This window comes from Gigantopelta aegis, unplaced genomic scaffold (genome assembly GCF_016097555.1).
Source record: "Gigantopelta aegis isolate Gae_Host unplaced genomic scaffold, Gae_host_genome ctg2841_pilon_pilon, whole genome shotgun sequence".
Taxonomy (NCBI): Eukaryota; Metazoa; Mollusca; class Gastropoda; order Neomphalida; family Peltospiridae; genus Gigantopelta; species Gigantopelta aegis.
This window is the reverse complement of record NW_024533062.1, coordinates 1-22,118: the sequence shown is the minus strand read 5'-3', so window position 1 is coordinate 22,118 and position 22,118 is coordinate 1. Positions and strand designations below refer to the sequence as shown.

The window sequence follows — 22,118 nt, the reverse complement described above, 5'->3', positions numbered from 1 at the left end:
TTTCATGTATACTAAAGAGATCCCAAAATTTTGGGGCAGTCTTTAAAAGTATGTTAAAGTACACCAAATGCTGCGACTTTCTAAGCCTTATTTCATGAAGTTTTTTCGTATGTTGGAATAAATAGCTAGTAAAACGATGATACCAATGCCTTTCATAAACACCTAGGCTTACAATACCATTAAAAAATAGTTAAATGACAGCATACCTCCGCCCTTTAGTTGCATGAGTCGGAGCTAAAAGAGAAAAAGAATCCTTAATACACAGATTGCTAAACTAAAAAAAGCCTGGCCAATATCAATTTACTACCTATGCTTTATACGACAGCATTGTAAAAGGGTGCTGTTATTATCATATACAAATATTTTTTATATATTTAGTCAAATGTATACACATGTTTCCATTTCGGTTGGGTCCATGACTTTGGTTGTATAGATTGCAGTTCGATTATTTAGAGAGCGAGAACGACATTAAAACTCCGTATAATCCGCTATATTGAAATTGGAAATAGGAATGGAATGTCCTTCTGAGGCTTCCATAAAAGGCGGATCCAATTTACTTCGTATTTTCATTCTCTACTTTGAAATTTTTCAGAAAAATTACTTTGCAGTTTCCAATTCCAATTCTATTTCTACCGTTCGATGGAATATTTAACAACTTAAATCGTATACTCCCACCCTAAACTAGGAAACATGTCACTTGGCACCATTTTAAGAAACAGCTCGAGCTCGCGGTGCTCGCTTTACTTCATTGAGCAAGTGAAGCGAGTACCTCGAGCTGTCTCTTAGAATGGAGCCAAGTGACATGTTTCCAGTTAAGGTGGGGGTTTACGATGTTAGTTATTAAATATTCCATTGAAGGATAGAAAATAGAATTGGAATTGACAAAACTGCAAAATAGAATATGAAATTACAAAGTAGAAAAGGATGGCCGCCTTCATCTTTCATAGTAAGGCTTAGAATGAAAATAATGAAAAGGTCAATAAATCTTAAAAGCTCCTCAAAGCCTTATATACGCGAAAACGTTCGTTCAAAATTCTGTCGCATATACATTTTTCGATTGTACTTGCTTAGATAATTACGTGTCACAAGATAATGTTAGCTAACAATATATTAGAATTAATAATTTATATTTTAGTAAAAATACATACCTTGTCCATTGGCAGATGAAGTCAAAAAGAGATAGCCAAAAATAACTACTGCAAAATCCATAATCAATGAACAGACGATCTAGAATAACACAACACTCGACTTGTACTGAGTATTTTATTGCTACGGACATCCAGGAAGTTATTTAATTTAACGGGAAATAATTATCATTGTAACATAACCCTATGTGTGTATTATAGCATTGTGCTTCATCGGTCGTTGCTTATCTATAGAAGTTATTCAGAGACTGAGCATTATAAAATGCTGTATAGCAATAATATAATTATGTATTGTAGATCTTAATATGTTTGTTAACATTTTCTTGTATACACATCAACAGTGCAAACACAAACCTGTGGATTCTAATAAACAATAAAAAACTTTGCTAAACATTATTGAATTAGAGTGTTATAAGTTATCATTGTTATACCAATGACTATAAAATGATTCAGCCTGTTTTCTATAAGAAGAAAAATAGTTGTAAACTTTTCATGCACACAACAAATCAAGAGTTGCCTATACTCTCTGGTGGGTTGGTGAATTTATTTACTTATTTAAAAGTTCATGTTATGGTTGCATTTGTCATACCCATATGATGGACAGCTCTGACAAGAACCAAGACATTTATAATATGAGCTAGAACAACGTACAACCAAGTTGGGTGTGAGGTGTGCCCGCTAATATTTTTGATATTAATAAAACTATTTTAACACACTGGCAAATTAATCAGCATTATCATTCCACTAACCATACATTTTTATATTTAATCAACGTAAGTATATCATTCATACTTATTTTACTTTATTTCCTTTGCTGTCTCTACTTTTTTTGCCTAAATTTATTGTACACATATATGTACTATGATTCAGATTCAGATAATGGATTATTAAGAATATATATAAGAAAAGACAAGAAATTGTAGTAATAGACTGTTACATGTGTTTACATGTATCACACCACTATTTATATTGCATGGCAGTCTAGTTATAATAGCCATTACTGCTTATATATTTCTAAAAACAATACAATAACTGTTCTAACTGTTATCTTTGTAATGTTTTAAACATTAGTTTTCATCATCATGATGGCAAACCCAAATCCAAACAAAAACACAGCAACATATGACAAATGAAGTGAAAAGAAAAGAGAGTATTCCTCCAATGATTTCTCCAATTTTCTTACCATCACTATCTGTTAATACAAGAATTTAAGTTCAAAGTGAAATATCATTCATTATTGTGAGTCAGTCAAAAGCTTTTACATCATGTCATTATATAATTTCATTAGTCGTGATATAAAAAGGTTTATGATTTATAAATTGTCCAATCATACCTTCACTTGGAGTACTGGTTGAAGTACTAGCTGTGCCTGTATTAAAAAATGCATTAACACAAATGCATAAAAAATTAATGCGATTGAAACCACAAAATCCATCTACTCATTATACATGTACATGAGTGAAGTTAATTCACTTAAATTATATGTTAATTAACACCAAATATATACTTCCTTATTTATCTTTTGTGAGCTTAAGTTTGCATTTTAACCTTTGTAATGATTTCTACTCTGCAAACAGGGCACTTAATTGGATGTATAATAGGACATTACCACATACCACCCAGACATATCCTTTCTGACATGTATTATGTTGAAGTACATGAAATGTCAATTCTGCAGTACTTCGTATTCAAAAAACAGTATATAAATGTTTTCAACACTATTAAATGTATTTAAATATGTTTTGTAGGTGTATATGCAACCTAAGTGACTATTAATGAACCAATCTATTTTAACTAGAGCACACTGAATACAAATACATGTAACACATGCAAAACACAATGATCCAAAAACAACCTTGATTTCATGTAAATATTTGTGTCAATTAAAACTATAATAATAGAGTAACCCCCCTGAGAGAGTCACCAGTTGTATCAACGTCGTCATTATTAATTATTAACTTATATCATTATTATTACAACGTTTTATACATAGTGGAGCAATTGTTTGATTTGTCAGAAAAGTTTCTATTGTACAGGCAAAAAGCTAAAAAAGTGGTGATAAGCCTCAAAAGCTCATAGCTGACATTAAGTACACAGGTGTTACCTGATATAGTGCTAAACACTAATAAGGCTAACAATGGGATTAACAACAAAAATAAATAAAATTGGAACATACCTGTGGTTAAAGTTGGAGCTATATAGTAAAGAAAGCCCTAATATATTACACTTCACAATATTTCTCACTTACTTGTACCACCACTTGGATTTTGGCATGTATTAAGTTTAGTATATGGACCACTGAGCCGAGATACAGAGAATTCTATATAATAGTAGCAAGAATTGATAAATAAAATGACATGCTAATGTTATGTACTTACGACATTCTAAGGAAACATCTTCATTATGATTGCAGTTGTGATTCTCGTATAGAGGACAAGTCTGACAAGAACTAAGACATTTGTCATATGAACTAGTACAGTGCACACTGTCCAACCAAATTGGCTGAGAGGAGTACCCACTAATAAACACACAAAATATCAAAAATAATACTTAATTTGATGCATGTGAACATCTTTTAATTCTATGTCTGTCTGTTTGATGTCACTAAACTTAATTATGTGTATTTGTTGCATGCATATATAAAGCCTACCTAACTGATAATAATCATAACGAGAGTAGCCTGAGTAACCTAATTGTCGACAAGCAACGTTAGCATCAATACCAGTGAAGGTATCATCACACACTGTACCCCATTGTCCATTACAGTAGACTTCAAGACGACCTTGATTGGAGTAATTTCCATTTACCAAACGAAGTTGTCCTGAATAAGGATTGCTACTCCAGATCTTTGTAGTGTCTATAAAATAGATACATAATACGTTAAGATTTAATGTGTATTTGTAATACATACAGCAATAAACAAATACATCACGAGTATGGTCGCTGCAATAAGAGCTGTAGCGAGCAGTAACACTACACTGCAGGAGTACCAAGTAAGAACTAGAGGAAACATCAATGTCCTCTAGTAACATTGGATTGGCATCGTATCCAAAACTAAATGAAAAGTTTACAATAATAGAGAGAGGTATTGTAATATAAAAGGTAGTTATCTAGGTAAAGGTAATGATATTATCAGATTATTATGCAATTTTCTCAACTTTCCTAATTCATTGGACAATATATATATATATATATATATGTGAGCCCAATGAAAAATGTAAGTGATGCGAAATATAATAGCTGTCAACATATTTTATATACTTTTCTTTGCATAGGTAAACATTTAGTACTCAATTATATACATATAAGTATATATGGAAGATGCATTATGAAATATCCTTAACTATCTTAATTGTATAGCACTGACACCCTCTAAATAGTAAATTAAAATAATTAGATATATCAGTATGTCTTTTTAAAAAAATGTAATAAAACAATAATATGAACTATACCACTAGTATATTCATACAGTTACAATTTAACATTGAAAGCGAAACTTAGATCAGCTGATAATCAAGTAGATTGTAGATTGTTACAGTCTACTTTGCATCCACTAGAGAGTTTTAACTTTGGTATTAATTAAAGCTCAGTACTTTACAATAGTTAGTGGAAAAGTTAACTACTGTTTTTATTTATGATTAATTCATCTTGAGTTACAATGTTTAGGTTATGAATAACAAAGTAAAGGTGAAGCCATAACTAGACTTTGGTTGGTGTTTGACCTTGATCAAATTAATACAATTGGATTTTTATTCGAATATAATGCTTTTAAATGAATTTGAAGGTTAAAACAATAACCTTTATTTGAGCTTTATATTACCACCTTACTGTTTTAAAGATGTTACTTTCTTTTTAAGCTCTTATCCATGATTAAAACAAGTTGCAGGTATTTACGTTGAATAATTTAGGCGGTTTTTTAAAAAGCTTTTTGAAACCGTCGGCCCGTTTTAAATCAGATCGAAGTTTGCAATCGGGCCATAACGTATCCGATACGTGCGAAAAAAGTAGCACAGTTGTGACATAAAGCTGTCAGAGCTTTCCACGTCATATTTTGTATATCAAAATACTTAGCACTCAGTTATACTAGTGACATGTATGCACACATTAATTATTGTCTAGGGTTTTATAACTTTATTGTTTGGTATTTTTAAGCAGAAATAGACTAAACTAATAATCAAATGACTCACACAGAAGTACTCCCAGCATAACCCATAACTGGAGACACCTGTGAAAGCAAGTTGATGACATATTACATTAGCTTCATGTGTAGCCAAAATAGCTATCATCACAGATGTTACCCCAAACACCTCCATAAATAAATTTCGACTATACCCGAGGTAAAAGCTTGTACAGTGGAGTAAAGATGGTTTCTCACTAGGCGTAGGGCTCAACACCTGTATATAAGGAATAAATATGAGTGTTATATATGTTATGTAAAAAGTACAAAGAGATACAAGTCATCTTGAATAGTAAATCATTAGTACGCAAAAGCCAGTCCCTTAGCGACCTTTTATACGTGAACGTGGTTCGAGTTGGTTCTATTTCTGGTGACTTTGACGCCCAGCTATTGATATTAATTTGTTTGAACTTTTTTGCTGCAATGAATGAATTGAATGGAAGAATTGGCAATATAAAGAATGCCATTCTACTATGTAATAGAGCATAGCATTCATGTCACCAAACTTGAGGCAGGAGCCATGTTGATTTGTTAGCGATAATTTTGTAGTTTCACTGGACAGTTGTGATTTTTATCATGCGCAGTATACATATATACACAGAGTATGTATTATTCTAGCGTTTATGTATTTTTTGTAACAAACTGTTCATGCAATTAAGTTGCACAAAAAATAAGGTAAGACATGATCTCTGTTTTCAAAAAGGTATAACAGAGCATGCGAGTATGTATAAAAGTCAACAGACAAAATGATGTTTAAGCCGTTTATATAGATAGATATATAGATACTGTTAACTATTTATGTAGCTAGGAGAATGCAAAATCAATGGAGTTCGTCCTCAAAAGATTCTAGCTAGGAAAATGAATTGTAAATACAGAAAACTTAATTTAAAACATTATCCTACTCCTTTCCAAAGATTATTGTTTTGCATTGCAACTTTGATTGGTGTCATAGATATTGTTTGCTAAACATTTGGTCTAATATAAATTAATATTTTTTTTACGTATAAATGCATACCTTGTCCATTGACAGATGAAGCAAAAAGAAAACAGCAAAAAATAACGACTGCAAGACCCATCGTCAAAGGAACAACTCATAAAGACTAACATGAATGGACTTGTACTGAGTATATTTATTTTGATATACCATTCCAGGAAGTTATTCAAGGCAACAGGAAGTAATATCATTGATAACGATGCTACTCGAGATTTACATTTATACATTATCGTTTAGCTTATAAAACAAGAGTGCATGAAGCTAAAAATGCTAGCAAATAATTATAATATAATAGTCTGTGACTCTTCAATAAATTTTGTCAAGCTTTTCTTGTGTACATATTGACAGTGTACATAAAAATGTCTACTTTCATGGGTTGATTCAAAAATATTCTTTTAGTAAGCATTACTGAATTGAAGTTCTACAAGTCAACATTGGTATCACATATGAATATAACATGGACTTAGCCTGTCCTCGTAACACATAGAAGAGATTTAAGTTGCGCATGATTTTCAACACTAAAGATAAAAGAGTTGCTTGTAGCTGATGAGCCATGAATACATATTAAAATGGTATGAATATTTTAAAGTTCATGTCACAATAGTGGTTGTACTACACAGCTGATGGTCAAGACGCACATTGTAATAATAAAAGTTGTCAACATTTCTAAGAAATTCGGGTGACGGGGGGGGGGGGACTTGTTTTATCGTGTTCATGGAAAAACAGTATTCAGTATTATTAGTATTAGTATTAGCTTGCCTATAGGTACTTAGCACTGATGCTATGAAGTTTTAAAACATGATGCAATGTAGAACTACAGCATGAATATCACTATACAAAGCTTCAATTGACAGTAAGATTAATAGTATAAAATCAGGGCTAAGTTATTACAGACAACATGTCTAATATACAGTTTAATTATATTAGATACAAACTATTATGCATGAATCTTTCATATGTCATAAAACAATGAGAACTAGCAGATATGCTGTCATATGTACTTTGTGTCTAACCCCAAATTTCAATCCAAAAGGCTTAAGAGACAGCAAAAGATAATTATTGCAAGACCCCATCGTCAAACAAATATAGCGTGTCGTTTAACAAATAGAGCGTAAGACTAACAAGACCCCAACAGTATTTATTTTCAAGAAGTCATTTAATCAACGGGAAGTATCTCGTCAATAATAATCCTATGCGCAATAAAGAGTTGCATGTACTCTTAAGTGGGTGGGTGATCTATGAATACTATTGAACTGCCATAAAAGTTCAAGCAGGAAGTGTCACAATATACGAGAGAGAGCAATTAATAGCTAATAAATACTTGTCAACATTCTAAGAAACTCAGTGACGTTTGTTTTTAATTATGTTATATGAAAACAGAACTCATTTATTACTTCTGTTAATAGATAGTTAGTAATTAATGCTAAAATGTAAAAGAAGATGTAATGTAGAATTAATACATGAGCATTATAAAAAGCTGGAAATTATAGTAAGAATAATAATTAATAATATACATAATAATCACAATATGTGATAAGCTAATGCTAAAATGAGAACTATGTTTTATTGTGACTAACTCTAAATTTTACAATTCTTGAAGTTGAGCTCATACATTTATACAATCAAACAGATTTTGTAATGTATGAACTGCCCTGTTATAATTATATGGATGTGTATTTCGTTATTTGTATTATATATTTGTTGCAATCTAATTTCTCTATACCATATTACTCTTCCTAATTCATTGACTATTTAGAAGCCTCATCGGAGATGAACTTTTAATGAGACTCAAAGACTTTGTAGCATATACAGACAATACAACAGTCAAATCAATTCTTAATAAATGTAATTTCAGCAAGTGCCAGTACTTGCATTAATAAAATATCAACAGATATAAGACTTTCAAAGGCTATAGCTATTATATTACATAAGAAACACATAATAACAAATATAATACAACTCTAAAGAAATGTTTGAAGATTTATTCTTCACTTCCAGGTATACAGTTTAACTTTATGTAACAGGAAGTAATATTAGTAATTATCTTACAAGCATATATATATATATAAAGTTTTTTGTTCTTAAAAGTTGTATAGAGACTTAGTAATTTACTCTTTTTTTGTATGTGCATGTATTGTCAGTGGCTGCTTTAATAAAAACTAACTCCTCATTAAACACTATGAATTTAAAGTTTAAAAAGACCACATACATTACAGTCTGTCTTTTAAGAGAGAGAAACGTTTTTGAAGTTACTTGTGCAGAACAATAAAATAGCTCTGTGTACTCTAAGGACGAACCATGAATGCTAATTATTTCTAAGAAAAGCATAAAGGTCATAATACAAGAAGTGACATAAGTCTCATTGTATCACATATGAATATAACTGGACTTAGCCTGTCCTCTAACAGATAGAAGAGATTTAAGTTGCATGATGTCAACACTAAAGACTAAAAGAGTTGCTTGTAGCTGATGAGCCATGAATACTATTAAACTGGTATGAATATTTTTAAGTTCATGTCACAAAAGTGGCTGTACTACACAGCTGGTGGTCAAGACGCACATACCAGCTAATAAAAGTTGTCAACATTTCTAGGAAATTCGGTGACACTTGTTTTTATCGTGTTATATAGAAAACAGTATTCACGTATTATTAGTATTAGTATTAGCTCTGCCTATAGGTACTTATCACTGATGCTATGAAGTTTAAAACATGATGCAATGTAGAATTACAACATGAATAGTACTCCGATTGACAGTAAGATTAATAGTATAAAATCAGGGCTAAATTTATTATAGACAACATGTCTATATACAGTTAATTATATTAGATACAAACTATTATGCATGAATCTTTCATGTCACAAAACAATGAGAACTAGCAGATATGCTGTCATATGTACTTTGGTGTCTAACCCCAAATTTACATTTCTTAAAGTAAAGTATATGTTCTTCATACAATCATGTATTTGCAATGTATGTACTGTCTTGTATTATTATTATACATTATTTATTATGCTATGTTTATTGTATAATATTATGTTTACATCTTCTCTCATATCTTGTATCATTTTATACTTCATTGATTATTAAGAGATCACATAGGAAATAAACTATTTGAATGAGATTCAAGACTTCTATAGCATACATACATATGTATGCTAAAGAGTCTGTGAACCTCATCAAACAGTTCATCTCCTATGTGGTCTCTAACGAAGTAAAAGGTAATACAAGATATGAGAGAAAGATGTAAACATAATATTATACAGTAAACATAGCACTTTAAAGTATTGAAGCCAGTACTACAGTTTGATTTTTGAGCATAGCCAGTAGAATAAACCTCTGGCATATATTATAACTCTTAATGTTTATTTTTGAGGGTGTTAGGATCTATATTCAAAAATATGCTGATATCGGAGTAAAAAAGTACTCAAGACCCCAAGATATGTAGACATCCTTTAAAATACTACAAAAAGTGAATTTTTCTAAACAGATAGCAAAAAAAGTTCTACTTGTACTGACATAATGGCTAGACAAATAGTGATAACTGACACTTTAAGACTTTGCTAAAACTTGAGTATGAGGCTTTAAATAGCATTAAAAACAATTACATGAGAGCATATGATTATAGTATATTATTACTTAATAAGGTTAGATTTTAGTCTTTATTTAAATTTAGTGGAATATTTAATTCAACAAATAATTTAAACTTATTGTTTCTATAATTAAATTATTTATTAGCAATAAATGATGCTTACAAAAGACAAAGGAAAGTATATACATTTTCACGTATTACATTACAAGGTATGAAACTAATTACAAAGGACATCATAATAAAATAATATAATAAAATGCTAAGAAACTATTCTTTGTAATATTTTTATCCATTGAGGCATATACCAAGCCAAAACAATAATACAGCAACATATGCAGCATACAGTGAAAATTTACAGAAAATATTCCTCCTATAATTTCTCCAATTGTTTACCATCAACATTATTATCATCAGTACCTGTAGAAAAGATCAAAGTTAATTAAAATTCTCTATTGTTGAATTGTTTAAGATAATTAATCCATTTTTTCAAAGCTAATAAAACAGAAAGTCTACTATTACAATAATTATATTTTACCAATAATTGTTATGATATAATTAAAGGTTATGACTTACGATCTCTTTTATTTTTCATGCCCTGAGGAATTAATAGTTGAGTATGTTCGTGTATATTAGAAAAAACGATTCATAGAAAAGTGGCAAACTAATAAGAAAACAAATCCACTAAAGCCAGCTATTCAATTGTGGATGGATCAGTGAAATTAACTCAAATATGACCCTTTATAATTTTTGAGAGCCTAATTTGCATTTACTTTGAACATTGCTAACGCTTTTAACTTGCAAATAGGGTTCTTGCAACTATTGGTCTGGGCACAGTCATTCAACCTTGTATTTATATAACCATATGATAATAGTAAAAATCATATACCATCAAAAATTTTTTATAGTACAATTGTTGCTATTAGATTTCAGATCAAAATGTTAGAATAAAGATAAGGTGTGACTTTAGACATTTTTCCTTTAGTTTGTGATTAGCTCAAAAAAGTCAAGTAACAGTAATTAAAATTAAAAGAGGATTTATATTAATTTTTTTGGAATATTAAGCACATGCAGAAAAAATTGGTAGGATTTCTGTCCACATATAAACTGGGACACAAAAGTGTACAGAATGGCATTACAGGTATAAATGAAAAAAGTAACTTACTTTGGCTTGTAGGTGAAAGAGGTTGTAGCTATTTAATATAGGAAAGAAATCGATTATTTACTCATTTCACTTCACAATGTTTGTCAATTACCTGTATTAGCACCTTGGCATGTACTAAGTTTAGCATATTTATGGACCACTTAAAGAAGATACAGAGAATTCTATAAAATAACAATAAGAATTGATTAAGTGAAATGACAAGCTAATTTATATACTTACGACATTCTAAGGAAACATCTTCATTATGATAGCAGTTATGATTCTCATATAGAGGACAAGTCTGACAAGAAACTAAGACATTTTGTAATATGAATAGTACAGTGCACACTGTCCAACCAAATTGGTTGTGAGGAGTACCCACTAATAAAGACACAAATCTTAATTTGATGCATGTGAAGAGTTTTTAATTCTATTTCTGCGTGTTGAGGTCAATAAGCTTTTGCATAATTACGTGTGTATTTATTGTGTACATATATATTGGCACATCAATCTACCTAATTGATATGTAATTATAACGAGAGTAGCTGAGTAACCTAGTTTCGACAAAGCAACATTAGCATCAATACCAGTGAAGGTAATCATCACACACTGTTCCCCATTGTCCATTACAGTAGACTTCAAGACGACACTTGATTGGAGTAATTTCCATTACCCAAACGAAGTTGTCTGAATAAGGATTGCTACTCAGATCTTGTAGTGTCTATAAAAAAAAGAAGTGTAGTATATTAAAATTGAATGTACATTTGATCAAAATACATCAGCAATAAAACAAATAATCACGAGTATGGTCGCTGCAATAAGAGCTGTATTGAGCATTAACATACATTGCAGGAGAACAAGTAAGAACTAGATGAACACTTAATGTTCTTTTCCAGCAACATTGGGTTAAGATCCTGTCCAAAACGAAATGAAAGACTTACAATAACAAGCAATGCTAATACTATTTCGTTCTTTAGAGTATCACTATAACTTACATAATATAATGTTACAATATAAATCTATAGTATAGTATTTTATTATATTATATAATATTATATTTATAGTTATAATATCATTTCACAATGAAATATCTACAATGACTAAAAAAATATGGCAATATTTAGAATTTAGTGAATTTAACTGACGAAAAAAAGCAGACACATTATTAAGACTACCATTTTTAAATAACCGATAGTGATATATGTATGTACATTTCTTCAACTATCGAAATTGTCCATACATAACTACATTTACACATTAATTTTGTATCCCAGTGATATATTTCTATATTATAAAAAGTAACTAAATAAAAAGCAGACTATACCAATAATATATATATATATATATAAACAGTTGAAAATTTGATATGGCAAGTAAAAGCTTGAGATCAGTATATTATCAAGTAGATTCCTGAAAGGACTATATGTTGTGGTCTGCTTTGAAACAGCCACTCAGTTCTAAATGTGGCCAGCCATTTTAAAGGGAGCTCAGTACTCTTACAAAGTCCATGCTAGTGAAAACGTTAGTCATCTTTTTAATTATTTCATTTCAGGGGAAAAATGTTTAGGTTATGATTGACAAGAGTGTATTGACTATGCAAATCCAAATATTACCACTCAGTTACACGAGTGACATGTATTTACATATTAAATTATTGCCTAGGATTTTCATAACTTTACTGTTTGTTACTTCTTAATAGAAAATAGATTTTAAAGTAATAAACAAATGACTCACGTAGTAGTACTCCCAACATAACCATATGTGGAGACACCAATAAAAGCAAGTTGATGAACATATCACATTTGCTTCATTGTAACCAAAATGGCTATCATCACAGATATTACCCCAAGCACCTCTGTAATAAATTTCGACTATACCGAGGTAAAAGCTTGTGTAGTGGAAGGGAGACCGTTTCTCACTAGGCGTAGGGCACCAGTACCTAATGATGAAAATATGAACATTATAAATATTATCTAAAAGTACTATCCGATACGCAGTCATCTTGGATACCAAATCAATAAGGCTTAGTATTCAAAATGGCAGTCAATGAGCTTTTCTAAAAAGGCCTTTGGGTGATATTTTATACGTGACCATTAATTGTTTTGAAATTCTTTCATGTCTAGGTCTATTTCCTTTCATATAGCCCAGCTTACACCTATTACTGATAGTTACACATTTTTTGGTTGTTGTGGTTGTATTACAATACAATGAGTTCATTCTATCATGCAATAAAGCATATAGCATTCATGCCACCAAAATTATGTCAGAACCCATGTTGATCTATTTTCTGATAACAAAAGTTATTAACTGCTTGTGTATAATTATAATATGCACTTTGCCTAGTGTTACCTTTGTTTGTAACAATAACTCGTGCAAAAAAAAAAATTAACTATGATCTCTTTTGCCAAAAAAAGTTTAACAAAGCATGAAGGCATGCATGCCACATAAGCTAAAATGCATGAAGTCAACATAAGATGAAATGATTTCGAAATGCACATATATTATTAATTTTATTATAACTAGGAGCAATACAAAGTATATGCAGTACTAGTGCAATGTGAAGAAGATTCTATATTAGCTTAGGCTAGATGAATTGAAATAGAAACATTTTTAAAGACATCATCCTATCTCCCTTCTCACAAAGTAATTATTATTATTTGAATTATACACTTGTTTATTACGAGTCGTAACATTTCGTTAGCTAATACTTGGCCTATACTATAAATAATTAATATTTTTGCTAAAATACAACATACCTTGTCCATGACAGATGAATCCAAAAGCTTAAGAGACAGCAAAAAAATAATTACTGCAAGACCCATCGTCAAACAAATATAGCGTATTGTTTAAACAAATAGAGAGTATCGTCCAAACAAATAGCGTATTGTTAAACAAATAGAGTGTACCCACAGACCCACAGTATTTATTCAGGAAATCATTTAATGCAACAGGAAGTATCATCGTCGATAATAATACTATGCGCAATTATGCTTTATCAGATTTGATGTCGTTGCTTAGTGACTTAAGCGTAGAAAATGTTTTTATTATAACTATTATACCTAATACATTGTGGTTCTTAATAATTTTTGCCAGGTTTTGTTTGTGTATTCCAGATAAACAGTAGTTGCTTTATTAAAAAACTAAACCATCCGATAAATATCTACTAACATTGAAGTGCTAAAAAGCCAAATAGTAGTAGACATGAATATAACATTGACTTGTCTGTTTTCTAAAAGAAAAAAAACGGTTTTGAAGTTACAAGCATTTGCACAAAGAGTTGCATGTACACTTAAAGTGGGTGGGTGATCTATGAATACTATTTAAATGCTATGAAAAGTTTAAAGTTCCTGTAGGAAGTGTGTAACAATATATGAGGAGAGCAATTAACAGCTAATATATATTTGTCAACATTCTAAGAAACTTAATGACACTTGTTTTTAATTAGTTATATGAAAACAGAACTCATTTATTACTTCTGCCTATAGATATATAGCTAACATTATGCTAAAATGTAAAAAAGATCTAATGTAGAATTAATACATGACATAATACAAATGGATAGTAAGAATAATAATATAATCAGGACTAAATTTATTATATATACAATGTATATCTATATATAGGTTAATTTTATGATAATCAAAATTATTATGCATACGTTTTTATGTGATAAACAAACGTAAAATAAGAACTATGTATATATTGTGACTAAATTCAAATTTTCATTTTTTAAGTTAAGTGTATACTCTTTATACAATCAAATAGATTTTGTAATGTATGAGTTGCCTGTTATAATTATATGCATTTGTATATGGTATTGTAACTGTTATTTGTTACATCTTAATTCTCTCATATCATGTTTCTCTTCCTAATTCATTGACTATTTAGAAAAACCTCATAGGAGATGAACTTTAAATGAGATTCACAGGCTTCTATAGCACATAGACAATACAACAGTCAAATCAATACTTAAAAATGTAAGTACCAATACTTGCATTTAATATAATATCAACAGATATAAGATTTTCAAAGGCTATAATTATATATTAGATAAGAAGCACATAATAACGAATATAATGCAATTCTACATACTATAAAATATCTTCGCTGTCTTAAAAGTAATGTTAGAAAATTTATTTCTCCCACTTCCAGGTATACAATTAACATAATGCAACAGGAAGTAATTATTAGTGATATTAATTCTACAAGCATATTAATTTTCTTCTAGAAGTTATTTAGAGACTTTAGCGCAAAAAGGCTAACCATAGATTATTATAATTTATTCTTCCTTTGTATGTGCATATATTGTCAGTGCCTGCTTTAATAAAAACTAACTCCTCATTAAAACACTATGAATTTAAAGTTTTAAAAGACCAGATTATATTAACAGTCTGTCTTTTAAGAGAGAGAAACTTTTTGAAGTTACATGTGCAGAACAATAAATAGTTCCATGTACTCTAAGATAGGAGGACGAACCATGATTACTAATTATTTCTAAGAAAAAGCATAAAGGTCATTCAGGAAGTGACAAGTTATGAGAGAGGTACACCAGCTAGTTGTCAAGAGGCATGCATGACAGCTCAATAAAACCATGTCCACATTTCTAAGAAATTTATAATTACACTTGAGTTTTGCATAAAGCTTAATAAAGAAGTTGCCCTGAACATCTGTCACTATTATGGTTAAGTTAGAATATGCATTATACAAAGCTACAGTTAATAGTAAGAACAATAATATAAGTCAGGGCTAAACTTACTATAGCAAACATGTCTATATATCAGTTATTTACACTAGATAAAAACCATTATTCATATCCGTTTTTATGGTTTGATAAACAGTATTAATTTAAAATGAGGACTAGAAGTTATGCTATATAAGTACCCTGTCTCTAACCCCTAAAGTTTAATCTTACATGTAGTTGTGCATGTTCCTATATTATATACTACCTTGATTTAAGGTATCGAGATGGAACCAGAACTATAGTCTGACTTTCAAGCATGGGGTCAGTTGATAGCCCGACTTTAGGCCACATATTTTAACTCTATTATGCATGGCATCTTTCATAATGTTCATAATTAAAACTAGTGTGCAACAATGAGAACTAGCGCTAGCAGATATGCTGTCATATATCTATATTTTGTGTCTAACCACAAAATTTTCAATAGAGAGTCTTTTCTTCAAAATCAGTAAAGTACTGCCCTGTTATTATACATCATGTAGGTTTTTGTAATGTTATGTACTGTCTGTTATTTTGTATTTATACTTATTGATATTAAAGACCACCATAGAAAATCAGCTTTGAATGAGATGTGTACAGAGTGACTATGTTCGTGACGTTTTTAGTATGATATATTATGCTACTATATATCATAATAAATGAGTTTTGGTTCATTTATATTCCCGGCCTGGATCACTTCCGTACGCTGGACTGCTTCGGGTTTTTCTCCCAGTAAGTCCCCTCGGATCCGGGCAAAGTGATCTCCTTGCTCCCCGCGTCCGGTCTTCTCCTCAAAGCGATTCACAGCTTTAGCTTAATACCATGTAGATGTAAATGGTAAAGGACGTCTGTGAACCCAGAACAAGTTCTTCATAGGAGTCTCTTAACAAAGTTAAATGTAATACAAGATATGAGGAGAAGATGCAAACATAATTTATACAATAAACATAGCACTTTAAAGTATTGAATCCAGTATTAAAGTTTGTCTTTTGAGCACAGCCATCGAATATCTAAAAACTTCGGCCTGATATTATAACTCTTAATGTTTATTTTCGAGGGTGTTAGATCTATATTAAAATATGCTGATATCTGTGAATAAAAAGTGGGTTTTTGTATTAAAATGAAGAATTACGAATTTGTTGTTGGAACTGTACACACAGTTATTGCATAGCAATCTGTACGTGTGATAGCCTTGTGACGTAGGCCTCGTTGAAAGTGAACGACAACGTCATCTAGCTGGGCGTGGTCTCGTACCATGTTTAGTCTTCTTTTAGTGTGGCTTACGGCTATTTGTCAGCTATGTGCGTCAACGGATCTGAGGCCGAGGATGGAAGTCATTCAGGTGCTGTTCATTCACGCAGTGAAGCCTCTGGTTCGAAAAACTGTCTATATACACCAAGGTGGTTATGTAGAGAACACTTTCTTGACAACTGGTACATGTACTGTGTCTGTAATCAACGTAGGCTACAGTAATGATGGTGGGCTCTGATACTATTACGTTATCTATTGATGGTTATAGCCAGTAGCTCGTTCAATACCCTAGCTGAATCTAAAAATGGAGGTCAACTGTGGAATACATTCATGAAGTTCTGGTAGTGTTGGGAGTACATTAGCCCTCAATGGTACTGATCATTCTTAAGATTAGCAGCTACGTCAGCTGATCAATATGGAGTTGAACTGGGACAGTCAGTACTTAATGTGGCCTGTCAGCAAATAATACATAACAACAACTGCAGTAGTCCCATCTCCTATCCAGTAGTCTGCATTAGCTCTACACCTCTGCCAATGTGACACAATGTGAAACAGTTGCCACTATTCAACAGAAGGTACTAACACAATGTGCTGAGGAGGATAATATTCATATTCCTATTTTCTATCCAGGAATTAATCATTTTAATATTACAGCTTCATTACCTAGCTATTTTCCTAACTATACTACAGCCAATAATCGTGATGCTGACTTCAGTGGTTTGCACTATCCTGTCATCTCGTCTAATATGGAAAATTAAAGTTGATAACGATAGTGCAAATGTATTTGATGGTGCTTGTCAAGGAAATGTTTATATAATTGGACAGTCTGCAATATCTTCTTTCTGTCAACGTTTTACTACCATAGGTCAAGAACAAAACTATTGTATTTACAACCACTTGGTATATCTGATGGAAGTGTTCAAGCTTTCAATTGGATCAGTTCTCACAATAAAGTTTGCCAAATTACAGGGTCCTTGGTACTCTGCATTCAAGTATATGGTCGGATGGAAGTCTGGCTTAACAGAGGCAACCTCACATTTACACCAATGGAGTTAGAACAGGTCTGTCAAATACCTGACTTGACTTGGTCTGAGGCACCTAATGGAAATAAGATTAAATTGGAAGTAGTTACAGGTACTTTGTTGGTGTAGTTGACTTTTTGAATTAGATATGAGAAAAAGAAACTGGAGAAAGGGTATTGTTACCCTGTACATAATGATGGTAATATCATTTGGAAGCTATTAATATTGATTTTCTGGCTGTATCCTCAATCAATGAAACTTGTTAATTTGGTGAATGGATTAGAGCGAGAAAATGTATCCTACTTTCGAATTTATAAACGAATTCCTAACATGCAAAGTTTTTCACAAAACTGTTTGTTCTCTACCAAGATGGCAATGCTCTATACTTACCTTCCTCCAGCTGCTTATGACTGGATTCCATTTGGTTCCTCTATTATTATTGGGCCTACTAATTCATCTTTGATACGTCCCTATGCATCAATCAGTAAAGTTGATATTCACCCAGTTGAACTTTACATGATAGTTAATTACACAAGTGGAGGTAGTGCTAGAATTGAACTACAAAGCAGTCTCATATCTACAAACGTTTTGGTGTCTGAGATAGACTACTTTACAGAGATAGAATACAATTTACTACAATTCGTTCAATGTGGTGGTCACTGATGGCAATTCTGATGTGGACCGTGTCTCTAATGAGTCTGGCACTTTCTCAATTATTGACAAAAGGGATCAAAAATGACAGGTACAAATTTTCTCATTTCATCGATCTGTTATTTCCAAACATTAATACTCTAAAGTCCTGATATTCGGTTATTATCGTTACTGTGTTTATGCCATCACCATTAACCTCTTTCTAGAATAGCAGTACTTATACTTTTGTAACACCTGCTATTAGATTAGTATGATGCCAACACTTTCCAACTGTTAATTCTACTACAACTACAAAATGCTATTAGATCTATCTGATGTCAACACTTTCAACTGTTAATTCTGCTACCAACTACGGGCTGCTATTAGATCTAGTATGATGGCAACACTTTCAACTGTTATTCTGCTACAACTACACCTACATAGTAGATCTTATGATGCCAACACTGTCAACTGTTAATTCTGCTTCAACTACATCTGCTATTAGATCTAGTATGGATGCCAACACTTTCAAATGCTAAGTTATGCTACTGTACCATGTTATTTGTAACTTTTTCCTTATGTTTTCTATTGTAGTACAATGTTGTCTGTTTAATGTGTACACATGCTCAACTTGTTTATTGTAGTATGTTAATTAGTTTTGTCTTGCAATTTTGATATAAAATTTTTCTATACTGAATTATCTTGATTTTATGTACTTGTTCCTAGATTATTTTTTTATTTATTTATTGACAATGAGAATGCCCAATAGCTACTTGTTAGGTTTAAAGGGCACAACAGAATAAACAATAATAAATAAAACAGAATTAAGGTATAGAGTACAGGATATAGTATCATTAATAACACAGAGATATATAAGGCTGAAACATGATAAGTTTTAGTGTGGAAGGCGATGGGTGAGTAGTAAAGAAGCATATTTATCTTTAGATTTTAAAAGTGATTAGAGACAAGCTAGATTCACATGATAGGGAAGAGAATTCCACAGAGAGAGAGCCAGAAGGGACAAATGAGTTATGTGGAAGTAGATGAGTGAGAAAACAGGGATGGTAAAGGTGAAAGGATCAAAGTAATGAGAAGCATCACTTGGATGGAGGTTTGGTGAATGAAAAAATATAAGAAGGAAAATCAAGGAGGTAGGTTGTTAGTGCTTTTAGAGAAGAACATATTTGGAAATAGAGCGATGAGTTGAGAGGATCTGAAGGTTAAAAGTTGAGGAGAAGAGATAATAATCATTGTCCCATTTATGAGAGAGCACATTTTTAGAGCAAAGTGCATGCATCTTTAAAAGATGAGAGAATCATTTATGATCACTTGTTGAGTAACAGCCTTGTAGATAACTATGAAGCCAGACAAAAGAAGAGGAGGAAGTGAAGCAAATGATTAATGATGTCAAGTAGGGCTTGTGGAGGGACAGATCAGAGGGAGGTTCTTTTTTTTTTTTTTTCTTTTTCAAAGGCTTTAGTGAGATCAAAGAAAACGCACAGATTGCATTTTTGAGATCCAGTGAAGAAAACCAAGAATTGACAATAGATAATAGAGCTGTTGCCAGTTGAGAATCCTGGTCAGAAACCAAACTGACAATTAGAAAGGATGTTGTGAACAGAACAAATTTGTACAGATAGTTTAAAGATGTTGAGGTTCAAAGATCTTCCTTAGGAGGGAAAAAGTAGAGAGATTGGGCGATAGTCTGTGGGATGAAGAAGAGGTTTTTGATTTGGAGAATAGGTACAATACTGGAGTTTTTCCAGCCTGAAGGGAAAATACCAATTGAGAGGAGGAATTAAAAATTCAATAAAGGAAAGTGGAAATGAAATACTAGGCTGTGTTGGTGGAATCATGATAGTGGAAGAACTGTCAGGACCAGAAGCCCGTGTCAATAAGAATAGCAGAAATGAGACTGGAATTTTCATCTGAATTGTAGAGAAAAAATCTGGATGTGGGGATAGGATTGTGAGCTAGACTATTCCCTGTTCCCTCAGTGACTCTCTTCTACCTTAGACATCAAAGAACTATTATATCTTGTCAACGAATCAAATTTTTCTAGAGGACTATTTTATCAAATCTCTTAATTAACAATCAACATTTAAAAATCCAAAAGAATATGCAATATTTTAATTGCCATTCGATCACATGCTATTGAATGCTTTAATGTGTAAATATAAAATGACCAATTTGACATTATTGTTAAAACATTTTGTGATAAAACATTCTAGGAGATAATTATAAAAAGGATAAAAAATCAACCTTCTTACCATTTTTAGAAAAATATTAAAGTAGCATTTTTATACCTTATGATTGATCTAACTCAATTAATAATTGATATTATTATGTTTTATGAAAAGGGTGGTACAGATCATGTGTTCTTGTTGGCGTGGGAACATTCTCCTCCCTTTTATACATCAGCTGATTTGATCCATGATTGAATTAGTGTTTGGAGAAGCCTCGTATTGGATTTGTTTAGCTCTTACCACTCGTATTTCTTAAAAATCAAAATCAACAGATTAAATTTTGATGGAAACTTATTTGCTAACGTTTATATTCTGGCTGTAGTAATATAGTGTTGATAATGATAGCCGGAGAGTGGAAGTAAACCCTGGTCCTTGATCAAAAAGGAAGATTGGGTATGTGAAAACATTGAAATGTTCTGATATTCAAAATTACACCTTGGACACGTTCATATTTAATGATGAACAGTGTCAATAATTCACTATGAATTAAGTAGAAATAGCGACTAAAATGTCAGACATTTAGTCGCTATTTCTAACTAATTCATATGAATTATTGTGAGTGGTAATGACCACTATACACCTTGGTAATGGTAGATGTTATCGTTGTAAAGTATAGAAATAAAGCCAAAATAGCAAGTGAAGAGTGCTACTTAAGGGACTATAAATGCCAACCCTTCTACTATTAAACTATAAACTATAACTATAACACCATCTGTGTGGTACTACATTACATCAAAGCTTTATAACTTATTGTCAGTCTAAGATAATAAAAGCAATCTGTAATATATGTGTATTTTGCTTTGACAATAGTATGCCAGTTTATTTATTTTCTCTTTTCTCTAGAGAACTCAGAGATTATCTCATGATGAACTCAAAGAAAAGGAAAAGCCGTATCGCTAAGAATAATTAGGATGATGCTATCATCATTTTACTCGAGTTGCATTAGGAAAAAATCCAAACAGTCACACAGTATTAGTAACAGGAAAGTCTTGCTTATAGCAAAAAGGGTGATTATGCAGCAAGGCTTTAAAAGATGGCCCAAGCCCTGCCTAAAGATATCACCAAAATTTGCAAGAGGATCCTTGCGGAAATGTTGTAAGCCTTAATGTTAAATCATATCAGGAGCAATGAGAAGCTGTCTCAAGATTCTACAAATTGCGGAGGAAGTAATACAAATTGCGCGATTGCCTACCCATGGATTAC

The 22,118-nt window shown here is 31.5% G+C and overlaps 1 pseudogene; it reads left to right on the top strand.

Annotated features, from left to right (window-relative positions):
• The first annotated feature begins 4,081 nt into the window (after window positions 1-4,081).
• On the top strand, window positions 4,082-18,778 carry LOC121391695 (annotated as a pseudogene).
• The last annotated feature ends 3,340 nt before the right edge of the window (window positions 18,779-22,118 follow it).